Genomic DNA, 16,019 nt, shown 5'->3' with positions numbered 1-16,019 from the left:
TGTTTTGTTGCTCGTGTGCACGCCTTCGCTGTCAGGTATGAAAACACTCTTGGTCTGAAAAAAGAACCTTAAAACATATACCTGTGGAGATAATTCTGAAGTCACTAAAAGAAATAAATGAAACAAAGTTAGTTTAGCAAAGTACAGGGCCTTTAACAACTCAAAACAACATTAAGGAGCCAATAAAAACAGTGTTAAGAGATAATCGACTGAGGTGGCATAATCCCAAACGTCCTATAATGTGAAGCCAGTAAAGTGAAAGCGTCTAATCCCATCTATAAACTGGGATTAAAACCACTGATTAACAGCAGGTATTAAAAGATTACAGGCCAGGGATTATGGGACTGTGAAAATGACATGTAGAATATAGACTTTAAATACCATATTTGCATTATTGTATTAAAAGAAAACATTCATGGACAGATTTTTTAATATAATATGTATGATCAGTTGAGCAGTTGTAATTTAAAGGGTTTGTATTATAATGTATTTCTGATCTTTGTTTTAATGTTGTTTCTTTATCACAAATAGACCTGGAGTTGTGTTTTGTTTCATTCGCACATGTTTAAAACCCAAACCTTGCATATTTAGTTCTTCTCTCAAACCAAAAACACCTTGTTCCACCTCCATTTTGCATAATATAGGCCCTTTAAGAAATATTTTTAGTTGTTGAGTTGAAACAAAAATGAGCGTTTGACAAAATGTGTCCTATATTGGTAGGGTCAAAACATTTAAAATACTTAAGTGAAGTCTGTCAGCAAATCCTTAGCTTTACTGGCACAGGTTTGTGAAGCATTCCTCCGTGAAGTGGTTAGTACATACAAAAAGCATCTTGGGCACGTTCGCAGGCACATTTCCCCGAAAAATAAAAGTAATCCAAGTAGTTCTCAGCGATTCGGTGGCTGGACCAACAACAACAGGATGCGTAGACTTTTCAATGTTGTGCTTGGACTACAAACCAAAAACAAGATGGTGGACTTGGAGAGCAATTAGATGGAAGTTATTTCCTCTGAATTTCAGTGACGTAACAGACAGAAGAAAATTAACATCACGTGTATGAACCTAAACCGAAAGGTACCCAAAAAGATATAAGGATATATTTACAAGTACTGTATGGTTCAAATGGAGCTTTTTTGAGTACCCAGGACCTGAAAAAGTTGGTTTAGCGTAATATGTGTTCTTTAAGCCACAATTTTTATCTATTATGCTATCTTTATAATACCAATAAATTATTCCATTAAACCTTATGGATCATAAAATCAGAAAAGAAAATACAAATGCACAAGGACAACGTTATAGGCACAATAGAATATGTGTAAGAAAGAAAATCTGGGTATACAGTTTATGGATAGAATAGACAGGGAGATAGAATACCGTAGTATACAACAACTTTATATTGGTGTGTACTAAAGTTGAATTCATAAAACCTGTGGCATCATCTTTGTTTTATTCGTTCCTTGTTTCATGCAGTCTAAAATGGAAAGAGTGTTATAGCAAGCATCTTAATTATGTGTGCTGATGCAGTGGGCTAAATGCCAGCTCAGGCTGACTCACTCTGATACAAAACACATTTCTGCATTTGAATATATAATTAATGTTATTTTTTTAACTCAAACTGAACAGCTGAATTTGTTTTCATTATGAATGTCTGTGTAACTTAAATTATACTGAAATGTCAAAATACTTAAAAACCAGTGACGAAGACAGAACTAATCTTGCATATAAAATAGCATAATGACATGAAAATTTGTAAATACATAAATGACATAACAAAATGACTCTAATGTACGCAAAAAGAGTTCAATTTACAACTCGTCCCAACTGGAAAGGCGCAACATCTTTGTAAAAAGCAGCTCTCATCCTCTGGAGTCCAGTGCTTCTTTTTAATTCCTATTTTACATTTTAATCAGGTGTTTTTGAATTGGAAAGCTTTTGGAACGGTTCAGAAATGTGCTTATAAATATAGATTGTTAGTCTATGATTCTGGCACTTTCGATAAGCAATTCCTTAGCATATTGTTCATTAAAATTGCACTTTGTAACTTGCAATGCTTCACAGTAAGACTTTAAAGTTAAAACAAGCAAATGGCCCACCAGGCAGAGTTCCGAGTTCGATCTATGGAGAGGCGAGCCCACTCCAGCTCTTTCTTTGACCGTGTTATTGAATAATGTGGGATGCCAGTAGCAAAAACTGCTGTTGCGTCCATAGGCAAGACACTTCACCCACATTGCCTAGTATGAAAGATGGGGATAGAGCAGGGGTGGGCAAACTTTTTTGACTCGTGAGCAACAAAGGTGCTAAAATTTGACGGAAGGGCCGGACCAGGAGTAGATGGATGGAGTTTTTTGGTGATCCACCTCATAAGAGAAAAAAATAGCACGGGATTTGTAGAAAACATATCTCATGTTACTGAAATATCAAATGAAACAGAAAACGCACACCAAAGTTCCTGTAGAGGTGCAAAGGCAAGGAACAGCAAGATAAAAGTGAAAAAATGCATAGCACACTCCGATGGCCGATGTCCAAATGCTTTTTTATTTTTAAATAATGTTTCGACAAAAAAAGCCTTCATCATATATTTTTCTGGCTTTGGACCACAGCTTATTTTCCTGAAACGTTATTTAAAAATAAAAAAGCTTTTGGACATCGGCCATCTGAGTGTGCTATGCATTTTTTCACTTTTATGTTATTGAAATATCCCATACCTGAAAATCATTACAAAGCATTACAACAAAATATCTGTCTTTCAAGTCCCATGGTATTTACAATTTATTGAAATTACTTGACACTAAACAGCAACACAGAAAATTATTATCATTATTATTATTATTTAAGTACAGCGGGCCAGATTAAAAAGATTAAGATGGTCCCCGTGCCATAGTTTGCCCTGGCATAGATTGGATGAAAAATGCTCCAAATTGTTAAAAAAAATATATATATATATGAAAACCAAGATAAACGTTTAATGCCATACTATGAAACATTCCAGGTAAAGCAATGACCTCTCTGGTAACAAGAAGGTGGTGGACCATTTGACAAAAAAGTTACATAGTACACCTTTAGAACAGCTCAAAGTTAAATGAGTTAGCGGTACATGTTTGATCATCTGTAGACCTCTAAACTTGCTCCTCTCCCTCTGTTCTCGCAGTATTTCACATAAAGGAGGATCATTTATATTTTGTGCACCGCCGCCATCTGCAGAGGCCCAGCATTTAAAACAGGTCAATGGGGAACGCGGTGACTTTGATAACAAGGATCCCATCTTTGATTCCTCACTCTCTATTTAAATTTCCCCTTTGATAGAGAAGAGTACACCGAGTTTAAAAGATACAAAAAGGAGCGAGAGGGTTTAAAATGCTGGGCTCAACTGGGGAGCATCCAAGAGTGATTAGTCATGGAGCATATTTAGTTTAGTAACTTTCTGAACTTTTACTTTTAAAGCATCTATACAGAACTGACTCTTTTGAGCTTTAAGTTGTATTATAATGTTGTTACCTCATCAAAAACATACTTGGAGTTCAGTTTTGTTTCATTCACAGTTATCCTGCATTATTAGTTAGGGATGTAACGATGTCCAAATCTCACGATGTTTACTGCAATATTTTGAAGAGGCTAATATAATTGTAGATAGGACACTTTTTTGCTTTTATAATACCTTGACAAGATTTGGGTGTGAAATATTTGAAATATATTCATAACCCCAAGAATTCAAGTAAAAAACATATTACTACATGTTGTCTGCACTGAAATGAATCATGGGATATGTAGTTCCCTATGTGTATAAGCCGTTGCTACAATAAAACAATGCATTTAAGCAAAGGAACTTGTAATTCGTTATATTGTGACAGTCCACGATATTATTGTGATATTTCTGATGACACCATATTTCGGTTATTGTTACATCCCTATTATTAGTCTTTCTACAACTCCAAAGCTGAAAATGCTCTGTTCCTGTTGTGGTTCATATTCTGTAGTGGTTGTTTTTGCTTCTTTTGGTGTATCTGTTTCCTTTAGTGTTGTGTGCCCTTTTATTTTGATATTTTCCTGTCTGCTTATAGTTTTGAGTTTTACTTCCTGTCTTGATTGTTTGCCCCGCTCTGATGTGTACACCGGTGTCTGTGTGCTTTTATACCGTGTTCTCCTCTGCCCTTTGTTGATCCATTGTATTTGACATTATCTGCGTCATTGTTAGTATCTTGTCTTGTCCCGCCATGGCAGTTCAGTTTTGAATTTTAGATTTTTGGATTTATAGATTTTTGGATATTATCTTTGTTTGTAATTAAATAACTTTTACAGCAGTCCTGCATTTTGGGTCCTCTCTCTGTTTCTACGTGACAGTTTCCCCTTGTGATATTATGCCGCGTCAATTTAACAACTACTTTTTACCTTTAGTTCAGTGAAGATGGGCAATTCCAGCAGGCAGGCTGGTGCCACCTAGTGCCTCTGCTGAATTTCATTTCTCTCCAGCAACTAGGTCAGGAATCAAAATACACTAGACGGTTCACAAAAACCAAGGAAGTGCGAGTTTGGGCATCAGCCAATCAGCGAAGAGCCATATATTCAGTGTTGTCATGATTTAAAGCTGGAATAAAGAGAATGTTTGGTGAATTTTATCAAGGGGAAAGACGTTATTGCCCTTCTTCCTATGGGATTTGGGAAAGGCTTAATATACCAGTTAGCCCCATTAGCAGCGCACTATATACATCACGACCAAATCGCAGCGATTGGTTAAATGACAAAAAAGTACCTGCCTACCGTCGAGCAAACAAATTCCAACGTTGCGAGGTCAAACGGTTTCTACGAGGTGAAACAAAGTGAAAGAAGTGAAACTGTTTGATGAATCAGGCAACAATTCCAGGGCTGAAATGATCAAAATTATGTTAGTGAAGGTGGAGTTTAAAAACAAAGCGAAGCATGACATCACAAGGTGGAGTGTTTTCTGTTTGAGAGAAGAACTCAGTCTAAATATGCAAGGTTTGTGTGTTAAACATGTGGGAATGAGACAAAACACAACTCCAGGTATGTTTTTGATGAGGAAATAACATTATAACAGATCAGAAAACAGCACAATACGGGTCCTTTAAGTTGTATCATCTTACCTTGCTGTATTTTACTTCCAGTTGAGTACATAAAACATTTTAGTACAGTACTCTTACCTGACAAAAACGTTGTAACTTTCCCACAGTGAATAAGTGGCAAAAGATTTATGTCAACAATAAAATTATAAATGATTCTTGTGTCTTATTTACAGCACTGACCTTTTTAAATGGATGGTCTATTACTCTCTGGGAATAAGCCTACCTGAACTTCTCAAAATTATTCCATGATTTATTTATGTGCCTGTTTTTCAGATTACATTATGCTAAATCATAAATCAGGTTAGGCCCAAACACTCGAAGGTGTGGAAAACTTTTCTTGTGGAGGTTACGCAGTGTCCTTGTCTCCATGGAGATGATATTGCTTTGTCTAAAATGTTCCACAGTATGCCTCTTGACATATCAGTTTCGAAGGAGACAAGCTGGTTATTGATCAGATCTAGGGAGAAGTGACCCCGTGGTAAGAATGGTTAGATAGATGTGTTTAATGCCATACTGTGGAACTTTCCAGGCACTGTACCTTCACTCAGAAAACATAAGCAGTGCATGTTTGAGTAGTACAAATTCACTAAATACTGTTACTCCAAATTGACAAAATATAGGTCACTACAGGTATATGGGGTCACTATAGTACTGATTTTTACTCCTACTACATACTTCAGTTTAATTTGTGTAATATTAACTTGTATTCTTACTCTTTACTCACCTCTAGACTAAGAAGTAAATAAGCACTTTCATATAATTTCTGTGTCAGTGCCACCTTGTCTGGTATTTGCTGTTTTGTATGAATTATGAAAGCTTATTATGACGTGATCTTGTTTCGGAGAGTACTAATAGCTCGGTCTGTACCCGTAAAAAGAACCCAGTGAACAAATGCAGTGAAAATCTGTACAAGAACATTTTATCTTTGGAGGCTGCACCTGTCCTGACAGGTAAAGTCACTGGAGGACAGGGGACCGCTTATTCACTAGAGTCACGGACAACCCAGAGAACTGCAACAAAACTGTGCGGAGACTTTAGACAGTACTTCTGATAGAGTTTTATGGGAAAGTTAAAGGAGCATTGTGTTACTTTTCTGGTGGAGCGTCCATCAAATGCTTTTCTCCATAGAGATGTTATTGCTTGTCTGGAATGTTTCACAGTATGGTATTAAACCTTTATACCTTCATGGAGACCAAACCAGACCAAGTTACAGGTCAGATCTGTGGAGAGGAGATCCTGTCCACAGCCAGAATGGTGGTTAATCAGGGGTCAGGGGTCTCCAACCTGTAGCTCGGGAGATACCAGTCGCTCTCCAAGGGATTCCTGAATTATACATATTGTGCTGAATAAGTAACATTTGATGAATTAAATGTCTTTTACCATTGTACATGTAACATTTTGACATCTAACTTTGTGCACTAATACATGGATAATAGTTTGTGTTTTATAGGCAACTAACTGTACCTCATCTAATGCTCACCGTGGCTCTTCTATTCACTCAATTTCTTGTGACTCCTAAAAGTAGCAGCTCTCTGGCATTTTCGTTTCGTAAAAGTAGCTCAACGGAGGAAAAAAGTTGGAGACCCCTGATCTAGGTATTTTTGAGCTAAAAAACCTCCTGTAATTGGATAAATGTAAAGTACAGCTGTTTAATATCATACTGTGGAACATTCCAGGCAGAGAAAGACATCTCCATAGAAACAAGCAGGTGACAGACCCCCACTTTTAATGCTTTTTTTTTTTTCTTTAACTTTAAACTAATCTTTACACTAATGCAGCACACACTGCTTACTTATGTCTTCTCTGCCATTTTGCATCTTTGTCCTCCACCTATTTAGAGTTATTTTTAGACTGTGTAACTTGGCAGGTACACCTAAGACCACACCTGCGCATTGTACATCTCTAGGGCCACATATGGCCCTTTGGAAGGCTCAATTGGAATTACAAAATAAACATATTTCATAATTTTATCTCATGCATGGACTAAAGCTGCTGTTTCTTTATGACATTTTTTGTAAGGCAACCTTACTTTTTCATAGCTTTATCATAACATTTACTCTTACCAGTCTGACCAGCTCGTCAAAACAATGATATTTATTGTTTTTTATAAAGAAATACTATTCATATTATGCAGAATTGAGAATTGAATTTTCTGTTTCTCTTCTTGCCCTATGGAAAAAAGAACTGCCCACCCCTGCCTAAGACTGTCCTGATACATTTTGAAGTGTGATACAGACCATCTAAAAAAAAAAAAAAAAAAAACAATACCAAGATAAAGTCCAATATTTTTTGTCATTTAAAGTCAAAGGCATATATTATATAGACTCATGGTTTATGGTCTGTATTTCTGAAGTAAATATGGATGGTAAATGATAATACTGAAACCAAACACTGAAGTAGAAGTCATCACTCAAAAAGTTTTCCAAATACATTATTGTTATTTTGTGTTGATAATGTGTCATAGAAGTTCATAATTCAAAGTTGGACATTTTGAATATCTTCGTAGTACCTAAAAATGTCCTACCAGTACAAAGACAAAGTACTATGATGAACACTGACCCCCCAAAATTATTACTCCATCTGTCAGTATAGTATTTATCGTGGCTGGCCTATGTACATTATCTGTTATCTCTATATTTAACTTGCATTTATTAAATCACAGATGGTTTTACTACTCAGAAATACCTTGAAAATAGTGTAATCCTACTGCAAGTTGGCACGCCTCTCCACTGACCTGACCTGTAACAGCCTGAAAGCATCTCCTGGTTCTGTCTATGAAAAGAGAAGTTTAATTTAGTTTAAAGTTTAGTGTCATACTCTGAAGCATAGTATAGTAATAATAATGCATCTTTGTGTGTCCAAAAAAGTACTCTACAAATCCAACGTGTTACTATCAATACTACAGCATTCACATATATTTATTCTATCAACATGTACACGTAACAAATAAAGGAAGTACTAGGATCAAATGGCAAATCCAATTCTCCCCAAGAAGCTTTTATACCCCTTAAGATTGACAGATAAAGTGAGAGGAGATCATGCAGGGGCCTCTTGTGCATTCAAAACCCGGGTCTTTCCATTTTTCCATCTCATCCACAAACAAGCCGCCCCCAGGGAACAGGACCCCATGAGCATGTGTGCCCCCTGGAGGTGATTGACAGACGCGCACCGCCTCATATCTCACAAACTCATCCTGAAATTGAGGTGAAGCCCCTTTGATCTGCTCAGAGATGCGACCAGTGATTCGCGCCCGGTTTGTGACAGCGTTTCCATAGCAACCCTCATCCCATCTTAGGAAAAAAAAAAAGTACAAAATTGTCAAACATCCTGGACAGCGTGGATGCATGGACAGATGGAGGCTGGGAGGAGGATAAGTCACACAATCTGGCAACGGTTGGTTCAGCTAAAGTCGGCCATACTGTTTTGTTTGGAGAGTGTTGTTGACAGTTTGATTTGATTCAATGAAGAGGTCTGAGGAGATTGGAGATGAAGGCAATCTTAGAACGTAAACTGGAAAACCGAAAATATTTCAGATCTATAAAGTTACAAAGGTTTAAAAAGTAATTCATGTTTTGACAAGATTATACTTTTTTAAACTTTTGGAACTTTTGGAATTCCTCATCTCACCAGTCCTATCCATGGATTTCAGAAGAATCAGAATTGCTTCAAATAATAATAGAAACAAATACTATTTTTTAAATGAGAAAAGATTGTGAACTCATTAAATACTTTTATCCAGTTGACAAATTTCAACTTTCTTTTGCTGTCTTATATTATGTTCTTTATTACCTGCTTGTCTCAAAAGATAGATATGTTTAAAGCTATATTGTGGAACATTCCAGGCATAGCAATAATATTTCCATGGAAATAGTGCACCTTTAAAATGTACCATCTCTGAACAGCTCAAAAAATAAGAACACAAAATCTATATACAGACTTTACAAGCCTTGAATAATAACATAATGAATTTAATAGAAAACTTCAAAAGTGCTCTGGTCCAAATTAAAGGTGCACTATGTAACTTTTTGGTTGGGGGTCTGTCACCTGCTTGTTTCTATGGATATGTCATTACTTTGTCTGGAATGTTTCAGAGTATGACATGAAACTTCTTCTTCTTCTTTACATTTATTAAACTACAGGTGGTTTTATAGCTCAGACATACCTAGAAAAACAGGCATTCTAAGAGTGAGCGGGGTTGCCTCTCCACAGATCTGACCTGTAACTTGGTCTGGTTTGGTCTATATGAAGGTAGAAAGGTTTAATGCCATACTGTGAAACACTCCAGCAAAGCAATAACGGGAGAGAAATGGAGAAAAGCATTTGACAGTCCATAAACCGGAAAAGTTACACAATGCCTATTTAAATACTTTTACCCATTTCAGCGATATTGTGAAACGTATTTTAAGAAAACTATATATACATACATTTCTCCAGAATGCCTCAAGAAATACAGTTTATATCCAAATGCAAAATAGAACTCGCATCCAAGTCTCCTCCACTCATCAAAACCAGACCTCTTCGCGTTATATGAGAGGTCCTTATTCTGTCCCTGTTAACAGCTGCTTCTATGGATCTGAACTGCTGTGAGACGACCACGGGCCTTTGAAGTTCGGCCTCACAGTTCTTAAAAGATGTAAAAGTTAAATAGAAAACTCCACTCTGAATGTCTATACCGTGGCTTTGGGAACGAAATCTCCAAATGAGCCAAAGATGAAAGCATTGGATTCGTGCACAGTGTCAGGTAATAGCAGTTCTTTTGTGTTCAAACAGAGACATACCCATGGAACAAAGGAGAAGATAAATGATAACCTATATCTCCCTGCAGCACCGCGTCACAGCCACACTCAAAATGGCCGAACAAAAGGAACTGAAATTATGGATCGATTTCCGCCTACATTTTTTCCGGGGCTGTTCTGCTTTGTATTCCACTCCCATTCCTCAAACAGTCGCAAAAGTAGTTTTCTTTGTGTTGCTAAAGGTGCTTTTACTCTTATCCTGATAGACTTGGTTCGGTCTGGTTCCATCTAGATCTAGCCCTGGTTCAGTCTCATCCTGGTTTAGTCTAGATCTAGCCCTGGTTTAGACTGGATCTAGTCCTGGTCAAGGGTGTGTTTACACTTGCAAACTGAATAAGGTTTAAACAGGGACTAACCCTGAAATTAGACTAGGACTAAACCAGAATTAGAATAGTACCAAACCAAGTCTACACTAGGACTAAACCGTGTTCAAACAAGGACCAAATAGGTCCCAAATGCACTCTTCTGTTTGGATCTAGTCCTGGTTTATTCTTGATTGTCCTGGTTCAGTCTAGATCTAGACGGAACCAGTTCTGGTTCTAGTTCTGGTTTAGTTTAGATCTAGTCCTGGTTTAGTCTTGATCTAGTCCTGGTTTAATCTAGCTCTAGGCCAGGTTTAGTCTTGATCTAGTCTGGCTTTAGTCTAGATCTAGTCCTGGTTTAGTACAGAAGTAAGCTGTGTTTAAATTTGATCTAGAATGGGTTTAGTCTAGATCTAGTCCTGGTTTAGTCTAGACCTAGTCCTGGTTTAGTCTTGAACTGGGCTGGATTTAATCTAGATCTAGGCCAGGTTTAGTCTAGATCTAGTCTGGGTTTAGTCTAGATCTAGTCCTGTTGTAGTCTAGATCTAGTTCTGGTTTAGTCTTGAACTAGGCCTGTTGTCCTTGAGTCACAATAAACGGCTGGTCATGAGTGGAAGGGCATCTGGCATACAGCATGAGAGTCAAAAAGCAGAATGTTAAATATAGTAAGCTAATAAATAAGTGCTCAAGGTCACGATGAAACGAGGCCCCATCCAAAAATAGATACTCAGTTATCATTAAACAAAGAAGGTCGACCAAGACTATGGTTTTCTGTTTCAAATCAAATTCATCCAATACAATAATTATAATTTTCTAAGATTGAACAGATCATAATATTTACTAATTTAAATGTGCACCACGTAACTTTTCTGGCGGGGGGTCCGTCACCTGCTCGTCTCCACTGATGGTACTGTATATACCCAAGATGTTATTGCTTTGCCTGGAATTTCCTCACAGTAAAGCTGAAAAATACCTTGTAATAAAAACATGCAAATACACACATGCACATTCGGCTTGGTGACATTACTTCCTTGCCGAGAAGGATAAGTTAAAGGTGAATTGTCTAACTCACAGGTGTCAAACATACGGCCCGAGGGCCAGATCCGGCCCTCCAAGACCTTTAATCTGGCCCTTGGCTGATTTTCTACTAAAATATTTTTATTATATTTTCTATTAAAATATTGGTAATTTTTCTGCATTATCATATCAGCGTCTCCAGCGTCTCTGTACGTGGCCCCTCCCACCAGAGCAGCACAAATGAAGACTTGTCTCTTTACAAACGCTCTTAAAGGACGATCGTTTTGACTGTTGACCTGTGACACCCTCATCAGCAAAATGTCAAAAATGAGAAAAGCGGACGCCGACTGCAGGATTTTCCAAGAAAAATTGACTTATTCCTATTTGCATACAAGTTCATGTTAAAACATTGCGTTGAAATTGGATTTTTCTTAAAGTTTCAGGTTATTATAATATTTTGTAAAAGAAAGAGTTCATCAATTAAAAAAGATTTCTGCAATAGATTTGCCGTTTCTCTGCACAAATATTTGAAGTTTTTGTTATTTTTGGGGTTTATATGACATGAGTTTTCTGATCCGGCCCCTTTGGGATCAAATTAGGTTGGATACGGCCCCCAGACCAAAATGAGTTTGACACCCCTGGTCTAACTTTTCTGGTGGGGGGCCAGTCAAATACTTTTCTCCATGGAGATGTAACCCCACTCACAGTCAGAATGCCTGTTTTTCTATACTATTGCTATAAAACTACCTGTAATTGAATACATGTGAGGTAGAACTGTTTAATGTCATACTGTGGAATATTCTCAGCAGAGTAATGACATATCCATAGAACCAATGATTTATGGAGTGTATTTTAGTTGACAGAAAAGACAACATTTTGCCATCTCAGTCAAAACATGTCTCAATCACAGTTTTTGAACAACCAACCACTTTAAAATCTTGGGAGAATCCTTGACCCTTAACATCAGATAATTGTATCTTTGTTGAAATCTGCAGCTCCTTAAAAGCACAGAAATACATTTGAGAGCATCTGAACAGTTTCTTTTTGATAGCTGCCCCAGGATAGGTGATCATTTTCACACATGAATTATGCATGACCTGATTTGTGATGGCTGTGACTAATCAAATGTATTTGAGTTTGTGTGGAGGCTGCAGAGGGAGAGGAGGCTATGGTCCAGGAGACAGACTGCGCCAACAGTAGCCAGTGATGCAGTGATTGGGAAATATCCACGCAAATACTCATGATTAAGATCGTGAGGTGAAATAGAAAGGAGCGTTTAAGAATGATTTTCTATTACTCCTAGATCCACATTGAAATTAGTTAAAGCTGAACCACGAATGTTCCAAACTTTGGCAGCTTAAATTATAGGTATTTTATTTTGTTAAAGGGACAGTTTGGAATTTTGGACAGAGGACCTCATTTCCTAATGAGCTAGAGCGTTGGAGACATATGGAGACACTTTTTTAAATATTCCATCCTGTCCTTGTAGTTGCAGAGGCCATAGTTATCCTGCCACTAAAAACAGTCTTACCCACTCCACAAAACACCCAAAGCAAATCTATTATAACGCCAGACTGTCAATATAAATGCCTGTGTTGATAGAATAATGTTAAATAATGTTAAATTGCAAAGTTATAATAAAACTAAGATTGCATTGCATGAATCGTCGCATGTTGAGGGACTATTTTCTCATATATCAGTCCGCTGCTGCCAAGCCAAGTACAACTCGCTGCTGCTGCTGCTCAGACATAAATTCTTCAAATGCAAGGTTGGTTTTACTTCTAAAATTATTCTATCAACACAGACATTTAAATCAATAGTCTGGCTTAATAATAGATTTGCTTCAGGTGCTCTATGGAGTGTTTTTAGTGTTTTTAGTGGCAGGCTAACTATGGCCATTGACATGCGCTAGCCTAGTACCAGCGACCTCTGCAAACTGAATGGAATATTTAAAAAAGTGTCTACACACGTCTCCAACACTCTGGCTCACTAGGAAATGAGGTCTTATTTCCAAAATTCTGAAATTGTATCCTTGGAAAAACATGTATTCTTATTGTGAGTGGGCTGGCCTTTCCACAGACCTGACCTGTAACTTGGCTTTATGGCATCATAATGTTTGTCTGGGGATAGATAAGTTTAAGGCCAGGTGCATAACATAGTGAACCTTTAAAGGGCCCATATTACACTATTTTCTGATCTGTGTTATAAAAAAAAAAATACTTGGAGTTGTGTTTTGTTTCATTCACACATGTTTAACACACAAACCCAGATGGCTGATGTCCAAAAGCTTTTTTTATTTTTTAAAAGTATTTTAAAACTGAAATACTGAAATATTTACAAATACAGTATATTTTAAACTGCATTCTTCACTAGAATCATTTGGATAATTTCAGCCTTGGATTTGTCAGTCCATATTGAACTAAAGGTAAAAAGTAGCTGTTAACATGAAAATGACCTCTTTATGACATCACAAGGTGGAACAGAGCATTTTGAGCTGATGTTTTAAGATTACTCAAACATGTGAATGAAACAAAACAAAACTGCCTATATTTTTAATGAGGTAACATGGCCTAAAGTCAGTGTTGTGTAATATGGGGCATTTAAACTGTCGCTCTATGAGATCCTTCCAATTTTCTGAACGTCTTTGAAATGTTTACAATAGAGGCTCAAGCATAAACAAATATTTACTGCAGCTAATGATTCTAATCACTGTGGCTCTCACTTCACTCCATGATGATCTTTTCTCTATATTCACAGACACAAATGCAGCTGAATCTGCTCCAATGGAAACAACAAGTTCGAAACATTATGCACTAATGGTGTTTCTATATCAGTCGATCCACTTTGCCAAATCAACTCATCGAGACTGCTATAATATGAGACCAGCAATCCAGCAACCTCTTTTCTAAATTGTGTTCATTATTACTTCTATATACATTGTCAATCAATTCCATTACACCCAAAGTATACTTCATAGTTACCAATATCACAAGTGTGGCTTTTTTATTGCAATTACCACAACAGTCCATTCTAAAATAGGCTAAATCAAAAAAGAGCAGCCCAAGTCTAAGCCTGAATATAATTTTATGAGAAACAATAAACCTGGGATAGGTTTGTCCACACTCCCACATCAAAACAAGACAAGATCAAATATGTTTAGAGTAAAAAGTCGTGAGTGAAACTTTGGACACAAACAAGGTCATAGGCCAAGAGACCCACTGCTCTGAGTGCTGTCTGTGCTTCACTGGGCACTGCACATCCACAACGCCCTCATCACATCACAATGGGACATTTCACACAAATGCTACAAACAGCAAACTGAACAACAAACTGGGGACTTTTCTGGCTGCTATTTTCTGATCTACGTTATATTGCTGTTTCCTGTTCAAAATATACTGGAGTTGTGTTTTGTTTCATTCACACGTTTAAAACACAAACTTGCATATGTTGGCTGAGTTCTTCTCTCAAACAGAAAACACTGTCAACAGGAAGTGTTCCACTATCTTTTTAAACTCCATCATTTAAACATTTGGGTCATTTCACCCCTGGAACTGTCAATCTCTTCTGAACAAACGGTAAAAGGTGACTGTCATCTTGAAAACTACCACTACATGACATCACAAGGTGAAGCAAAGCATTTTAAGCTTTGGAGATGTAGACAGACTAAAAATAAAGGGTTACTGGGTATGTTTTTGATGAGGTAACATTATAACATGGCTTAAAACTCATAAGCTCAATTTTGCGTAATATAGGACTTTTACTCATTTTATAATTAGCATGATGAAATCCTTTGCATTGTTTCACCATCAAAATAAGTTTAAAGATGACTAAGAACGTTTGCTAACTTTGGGACATTTAAATGATATTTTATGCCTGAAAACAGTGCCCGGAGAAAGGCGTTAAATAAATCCCTACATCAGTCTCTCAAGGTTAAAGTGATAATTCGGCAAGACCTCCATGCATCACTGTGTCAAGATTTCATATTAATCACAAGACGCCAGGGTCACAGAGGCATTATGAAATTCTACTTGATTAACTTGCTCTAGGTCTTTATGTGAATTGGGCTGGAATTTGATTTAAGAATTCAGCAAAATAAGAATCAAAAAAAGGGAAACATCTATACAATATGTATGTGTAGAAATTTGAACACAAGGGTTGCCATTTTTAATACCTGACCAGCATGTATCTGAGTTTATGTCTGGAGATGATTCAAAAATGTGATTTCTAATATAGATCTAATCTTTTATAATTACAAAGATAACTCAGTTGAACCTGATGAAATCGATCTTAAGAAAGAGCAATATCATTCTCCACAATAGAGAAATCTCATAGTGAGTCTCCAGGTGGACTGGAGTTGTTTGGGTAATGCTTTAATTGAATATCATGAAGTGGCTGAAAATAATTAGAAAAGTGGGCAGTGAGGGCCATTAAAACCAATGAAAGACTTAAAACCACATCTGGAATATTGGAGCTGGAACATTTTCTATAATTTCTTATCATTTATTTATTTTTTAAAAATTCATGACAGGAGGGTCGAAGTAAACTGCAGTGTTTTTGTAGGTGTTTTAATAGAGCCTTTTCTGGCAAAAAGAAATGGATTTGTTTGAATCCTAACTGTAGCGGCCAAAACTTGCCCTGTGCAAGGTCTGCTATGGCTGCAGTGTGTGTGGTGTCTCGGATGCCTGTCTTCAATAAAAGAGAGTCCAAGTACTGTGTTCCTCAACATTTATTGGCATACCTCATAGCCATCCAAAAACACACAGATTCGGCACTCGATAGATCACGACGACGACGGTCAAAAGACTGTATACTTCATACTGCAACAC

General features: G+C 37.0%; 1 protein-coding gene across 11 annotated transcripts in view; it reads right to left on the bottom strand.

The window, feature by feature from the left end:
- Positions 1–16,019, bottom strand: part of LOC110168616 (kazrin-like) — a 218,572-nt gene that overhangs the window by 143,742 nt on the left and 58,811 nt on the right. The gene's annotated exons all lie outside the window — the stretch shown is intronic.

Source organism: Boleophthalmus pectinirostris, unplaced genomic scaffold (assembly GCF_026225935.1).
Source record: "Boleophthalmus pectinirostris isolate CB_2022bp ecotype Guang Dong unplaced genomic scaffold, ASM2622593v1 HiC_scaffold_3, whole genome shotgun sequence".
In the NCBI taxonomy this organism is placed as follows: Eukaryota; Metazoa; Chordata; class Actinopteri; order Gobiiformes; family Gobiidae; genus Boleophthalmus; species Boleophthalmus pectinirostris.
Note: the sequence above shows the minus strand (reverse complement) of the source record. Positions and strands in the feature narration are given on the sequence as shown.